Raw genomic sequence first — 6,994 nt, 5'->3', positions numbered from 1 at the left:
AAGTGCCCGGCCGGCATTTTCCCGGACATGTTTGGCTTTTCGGCAATTCCCCCCGGACCAGGGTTTGATTGCCGAAAAGCAGGACATATCTGGGAAAAACCGGACATATGGTAACCCTAGTCAGCAGGGGCTTCCAATCCGTCCCATTCACCAGGGCTGCCATCCTGCGGCTTCCGCATTAGTGGCTGGGGAAAGGGAAATGGGATGGGGGTGACTTGGGGAAAGGTCTCAACCTCCCCACATCCCACTTCACTGCTGCCAGAATCCCTCCTGCCCCCCCGCTACAGTCCCCTCCCTACCCAACCTGGGTGGGGCTGGAGGAGAGGGGTCTGAGAACTTGAGCTGTGGATTGGAGGTGGAACAGCTGTCAGGGGCACTGAGGGGGAAGTGGCAGGAGCTCCCCGTACAAGGAGGGGGGTTGCCACTGGAGGTCACTAGGAAGGACAACAAGACTCCATCCTGGGAGTTAGGAGGGGGAATCCATCCCTCAGAGGTGGGCAGGGGCTGGGTGGAAATGCTGCTGGTTCCAGGGGCCGTTAATCCCCCCTGATTCCTCGGAGGCGTCTGAGTCTCAGACAGGTTCTCGTTCCCTTGCAGCAGGAGGACGTCACGGCCAATGTGATCGCCAGCTCCGTATCATGCGGCACTTGCGCCAGGTGCCCGAGGCGCTGCAGGGCCTGTGCCTCTGAGGCCACCAGCAACTCCCGCTCTCTGCTGCAGGTACTGCTCTGGCTCTCTGTAAATGGGGAGCTAGTGGAAGGGGAAATGGAGCCCCCTGGCACTCACAGAAACCCTCTCCCCTCTCTGTGGAGCAGGGTCCTTTCCTCTGCCCCCAAATTCCTTCATCTGGGACAGGAGCTCTTTCCCTCACACCCATTCCCCTCCCCCCTTTCCTTGATCTACCCCCATCCCATTCCCCCTGCGCCCAGGCAGAGCTCTGCCTGCCCCATATGGTGCAGAAAGGCCTGTGATATGCAGGGGGTCAGATTAGATGCTCTAACTGTCTCTTCTGCCCATAAAGTCTACTCATTTCTGAGAAACCGAGTGTAGTATTGGGAGCAGCCTCTGCTGTTTTACTGTCTAGCCGGCTTGCTTCCTAGAATGAACACTCATTGAGCGGGGTGATCCACAGAGAGTAGCTCAAACCTCCAAAGGGTCTGGCCTGCGGCAGGACATTAGCACTGCAGGGGAGGGGTGGGTGTGACAGTGACATCACAAAGGCCTTTTGCAGGACCTCAGCCTATTGGTCAAAGGTGCAGGGGAGGTGGTGACCTCACTGAGAGATGCTGACATCAGCCAGGCAGGACAGGGGCTCAGGGCCAGGGAAACCTCTGAGTCCCCTGTAGCTTTGCTTCAGCAAGTCTCCTTCTCGAGGTCTCTCTTTGAGGACTGAGAGAGTATTAGGGGTCACGTACGTGAGCGCCAGGAGGAACCTCTTTTGAGTTTTCTCCTTTCTTTTTCCTGATTTTACTACAAAACAGACGTCCCTGTTTAGAAGGTAGGAGCCTCCGAGAGGTTTGGAACCTGTTCAGTCTGATCCATCTGTTCCACAAGTCCTTCAGTCCAATCCACTTCCCTAACTAATTTCCTTAATTTTTTAAAGTTAGCCCTTTTGAAAAAAAAAAAAAAAAAAAACACTAGTCACAGATCTATTTTTGTTTACCCTTCCATTTAGTTTAAACTGAATTAGCTCATGATCGCTCAAACCAAGGCTGTCCCCTACAACCATTTCTTCTAAGAGATCCTCACTACTCACCAAAACCAAATCTAAAATGGCATCCCCTCTTGTTGGTTCAGCAACTACTTGGTGAAGCAATCCATCAGCTATCACATCTAGGAAAATCTGAGCCCTATTATATTAATAGCACTTGTCCTCCAGTCGATATCTGGGAAGTTAAAGTCTCCCATGATCACACAATTCCCATTAGTATTTACTTCCTTAAAAACATTGAAGAGGTCTATATCCCTATCCAAATCAGACTCCTGTTCTAACAGACAGCAACCCCCCACCCCCACCCCCCCGAAAGGCAGAGATAGAGCCCAGGAATCGAAATGCTGGGGAAATTTCATTGAAACCGTTTCTGACCGAAAATCCTATTCAAACTAAACCAGTTTGTTTCTTGAAATCATAACAAGTGGCAATGAAAATTCTTTCTCACAATGTGTTAAATTGTCTCGTGGCACTCAAAGAGGAGACACTTAGATCTCAAAAATTAGATAAGATGCTTCAGTCTGAGCTAAGTAGTTGCTGCTCTTAACAATTGCAAAATAATACAATACAAATAAAATAAACTATTTCAGCCATTCTATTATGTCCTAATCTGATCTGAGTAAACATGATAGGACACCTCATCTTATGCACTGCTCCTAGTGACACTCTCCAATAGACCCAGCAGTCCTTATTTCCAGGCCCCTTCAGTAACCACTGGTGCACACTCCCTCCCACAGCTGGCAATTACAACCAGGCCCTCATGTCCGGTCCCCCTGCTTTGAGAGGGAGTGTGCTCCGCTGGAGTGATTGGAGCAGGGAACTGGGAGTCAGGACTCCTGGGTTCCATTGCTGGTTTCCTATTGACCTGTGGGACTTGAGGTAAGTTGCTGCCCCCTCTAGGCTGTGTCCCTAGCAGTCAAATGGGGATTTCATACTTTCCCACTATTGGAAAGTGCTGGGAGAATCCGCCAGCAAAAGCTGCTCTGACAGTGCTAAGCAGCATCTGTTTGCTTGTGAGAATGTCCTATGGGACTGTGTCAAAAGCCTTATTAACACCAAGATAGATCACATCTACTGTTTAGCCACCTCCACTAGGCCCCTAACCCTGCCAAAGAAGGAGCTAGGATTGGTCTGGAATGATTTGTTCTTGACAAGTCCATGCTCACTAGTCCTAAGAACCAAATTGTCCTGCAGGTGCTGACAAACTGATTGTTTAAAAAACAGAGGCTGCTCCCAATGCTACACTCGGTTTCTCAGAAATGAGTAGACTTTATGGGCAGCAGAGACCGTTAGAGCATCTAATCTGACCCCCTGCATATCACAGGCCTCCTGTCTACCACAATAGCTACTTTTGGGGCAAACACATTCCGGAAAGGCATCTAGTCTTTATTAAATGACATCAAGAGATGGAGAATCCACCACTTTCCATGGTAGCTTCTTCCTGTGGTCAATCATCCTCGCTGTTGAATATTTGTGCCTTATTTGTCATAGGAATTTGTCTCTTTTCACCTTCCAGCCATTGGGTCTTGTTCTGCCTTTCTCTGCTCGATTAAAGAGCCCTTTAATACCCCATATTTTCTCTCCATTAAGGCATTTCAACACTTCAGTGAAGTCACCTTTCAATCTTCTTTTGATAAGCTAAACAGGTTGAGCTCTTTCAATAGCTCACTAGAAGGCATTTTTCTCCAGCCCTCAGAACATTTGGTGGCTCTTTGCTGCCCCAGCTCCAATTTCTAGGACCATCTTTTTCAAAGGAGGACACCAAGACTGGAGGCAGTATTCCAATAGCAGTCTCACTGCTGCTGTGTCACCTCCTATCCTACTCACGGCTCTTCTCCTTCGTCTAATGATGGCTTTAGCCCTGTTCACCACAGCATCGCACTGGGAGCTCATGTTGAGTGGCTTCTCCACTCTGGCCCCTAAATCCTTTTCAGAGTCACTGCTTTCCTGGATACACGTCCCCATTCTGGAGGTGTGGCCGGCGTGCCTTGTTGCCACGTATAGGACCTTGCATTGGGAGAAATGCCATCCAGCCCTGCTGGTACATAGGGGATAAGCACAGAACAAACACACTTCAGGAGCTGTGTTGTCCATAGGCTCTGAACAACATGTGGCGGTCAGCAGATTACAAACGCACGACAGACCTGTAGTGTAGACAGGTCCCAACTGCGTCTCCGTTTCCCACCCTGCTCTAAGTTTAGTCACAGCTGCCATGTCTTTTCCGCCATGTCCCTTAACCCCACGTCACTGCAGAAGAGAGATTTTCTGGTAGCCAGCTGGCTCTCCTGCATGCGGATGTCGTTCCGAAAGACGTGCTCTGGCTCAGTCCCATGCTATGGTTGGCTGAAGGAACCACTTGGTTACATTCTAGGCCCTGAGTTATACAGGAGGGGCGACTAGATGCACATAATGGTCCTTTCTGACCTGAACTTCTATCAATCGCTACATTTTCTGCTGCTAGGAAGAGAACTCTGGACCCATTTTCTCTCATTCACTTTCAGTCGGAATAATTTCAATCCAGGCCAAAGGATTTCCTCTTCCATTGTGTCTTCAGCACCTTTGGGAGCAACCAGTTACTGTTACCCACAGGTTACCAGTTTCAACCTGTCCCAGGGTGAGATGGCCAGGAAAGGGGTTGGAGCTCAACTGGACCTGGCCCAGGTGATGCAGCTCCCTAGGGCGAAGGGAATAAGTGTGGGGGTTACGTGACAAGACGCAGCCTGTGACTAGGACCCAGTCCTGCTGAGAGATAGAAGGGCAGGCTGTGCTCAGTCAGGAGAGAGACCCCAAGGGAAGCAGGCATGGGAGGGGCTTGGAGAGTCCTTTGAAGGTCAGGGACAAGCTGGGAAGGGGCCAGGCTGAGCACTAAGGACAAGGCCCTAGGAGGGAAAGATAGGGCAGTTTAAGAGATGGGGCAGATAGTCCAGTTGGTTTCGGCTCCCAGGACCAGACACCCAGAGGTGAAGGTGGTTGTCGGGGCTTCTGTCCTTCTTCCCCAGTGTAGATTTGATAGTGGAGAAGACTGATGCCGTAAGGGGGAAGTGAGTTACCCCAAGGTCACCCAGTGAGTTTATATCACGAATGCATAGTTGGAAGGATCCAATAGAAACATGGATTTTCCAGTCTCTTCTTTCTAGGAGTCCCCAGGGCTAAGGTAAAACCCCTGCGGCCCCTCCCCATTCTGCTCACCTCCAAGATGTGCTGGAGTTTGTCTGTGCTGGGGGGTGCTGTCAGCAGGATCGAGAGCTCGTCATCCATGTTCTCTGGGCAGGCCTTGCTCAGAGCCTGCCAGCGGAGGGAGACCAGGGGTCAGGATTATGGAACCTGGGGTGACACCTGCCAGGATGACAGCAGGCTCTGTAGTCCTTGCCCAGAGCACATTTCTGCAGAGGGCCTAGTGCACAGCAGTGTAGGGAACAGCCAAGCTGCTAGGGATGGGAGCTGGGCTTCCTGGCAGAGTCCAGCACCTAAAGCCCAGCATCTGCAAGGAAGGGATTCCCCACAGAGGGGCAACATCATCTCCCACACACAGGGAGTCTCCCCCTGACACTTGATTCATCCTATGGCCTGTTCCCATCTCTGCCCACCACACTCCCAACTCAGCAGCTCCAGCTACCGAAGGGAGCACGAACCAGAGGCCTTCCTGCTCCTGGGACAGAGGAGTAGGTTGATGATCTACCTGGATGTGAGCGTTGGCCTTCCCCATGCCCAGGGTCTAGACTCCATTCAGGGCAGCGCACAGGAACTGCGATTCCTATTCTGGATCTAGTGGCAGCTTCAGTTTGCTGGCAGGAGACTGTACATGAGACCTTGCAGTTGCGGGGGTGACACAGGCACTAACATGTGCATGGGAGTTTGAGCAACAGCGCAGAGGCCTGTGTGGGGCAAGGAGGGCAGGGATTTGGGAAGCAAGAGCAGAGGATCAAACCCTTTCTTAATGTGGGTCGGGATGATCCCCATTTCAAAGACAGAGAAAGTGAGGCACCAGGTGGGAGAGTGACCTGACCAGGATCACGTTACCGCTCAGTGGCAGGACTGCAGACAACCCGTTCCCTGATCTCCTCACTGGACGCTGCTGCCCCTCCTGTATGACCCCTCCAGCCATCCTCGCCCACAGGCCATCCCCACCACTCTCCAATACCAGGCTGTTTCCACAATGGAAGCAGGCTTGTAACAGAGTTCACTCACCGATAGGTGCCCCTTCCTTCAAGGCCTGGGGTCACAGATTTCTTGGGCTAGCACGCCCGCCAGCAGGTTTTGGGCTGGGAACTCAGCCCTTCGGCCAGGCGACCATCTTTTAGTCCACTCCTTCCTGGGTCGCGCTCATCCCAAACGAAAAGTCAAAAAATGTCTTTAACTGAAACAAGATCCTCTGTCCCTTGGGGGCTTTTCCTCAGCCTGACTTTGGATCGGCCTGCCCTTGCTGGCCTTGGTAGCCCTTTCTATGGCCCTGTACATTCCCTTCCTTAGAGACCGTGGGAGAACCAGTCCTACCCTGGATTCTAGGTTCTGCCCCAAGGCCCTGTACCGAACAGCTAGGCCTGCTCCTGTACCTTTGTTGCGGTTTCCCCTGGTTTCCCCTCAGCTGGAGCTCACTCTGTAATCCATTTGGCCTAGCTCCAGGCTTTATAGCCCACAGGCCAAGCCCCCCGTTATATACCCTCCTCCTTAGAACCTGGCCCACGCGGGGGCAAGTTCTATTCTTCTCCAAGCTTCATCCCTCCTCATCTCATCGCTGTCACTGGGAGCCAGGGACAGGGGAAGCTCCCAGCCAGGCTGTGCATCGAGGATCCCATTTCTCCCCCAAGAGACCCACATGCCCCAAGGAGTAAATGGCTCTTACCTCCATGAGAGAGCAGGGTCTCCCATCTAAGCCTCTCTGACACCCAGCATTGCTTGCTTGGATGGGACGAGGTGACCTGTCCCCACTGCTCCCTGACGTGGCTCAGCTGCAGGCTGTGCCCGTCTGGGAGGCTGTGCCAGATCCCAGGGCCTGGAAGACAGCTGGGAATGAGGCTCTGATTCACACCCAGAGACCCCATAGAAGTAGGGTTACCATATTTCAGCGAGCAAAAAAGAGGACGGGAGGAGCCCCGCCCTAGCCCCGCCCCTGTCCCTCCCACTTCCCGCCCCCCCTGACCTCCCAACCCTCCCCCCGTTCCTTGTCCCCTGACTACCCCCTCCTGGGACCCCTGCCCCTAACTGCCCCCGAGGACTATCTAAGCCTCCCTGCCTCTTGTCCCCTGACTGCCCCAACCTTTATCCACACCCCCACCCCCAGAC

The 6,994-nt window shown here is 52.5% G+C and overlaps 1 long non-coding RNA gene across 1 annotated transcript; it reads right to left on the bottom strand.

The window, feature by feature from the left end:
• Nucleotides 1-3,470: 3,470 nt before the first annotated feature.
• On the bottom strand, nucleotides 3,471-6,726 carry LOC135979639 (uncharacterized). The gene is made up of 2 exons (XR_010596907.1): nucleotides 4,901-6,726; nucleotides 3,471-3,746 (listed from the first exon to the last, which is right to left on the bottom strand). It is a non-coding gene; the product is annotated as an uncharacterized LOC135979639 (long non-coding RNA).
• Nucleotides 6,727-6,994: the final 268 nt, after the last annotated feature.

This window comes from Chrysemys picta, unplaced genomic scaffold (assembly GCF_011386835.1).
Source record: "Chrysemys picta bellii isolate R12L10 unplaced genomic scaffold, ASM1138683v2 scaf1071, whole genome shotgun sequence".
Classification (NCBI taxonomy): Eukaryota; Metazoa; Chordata; order Testudines; family Emydidae; genus Chrysemys; species Chrysemys picta.
This window is presented reverse-complemented; position numbering and strand designations above follow the sequence as displayed.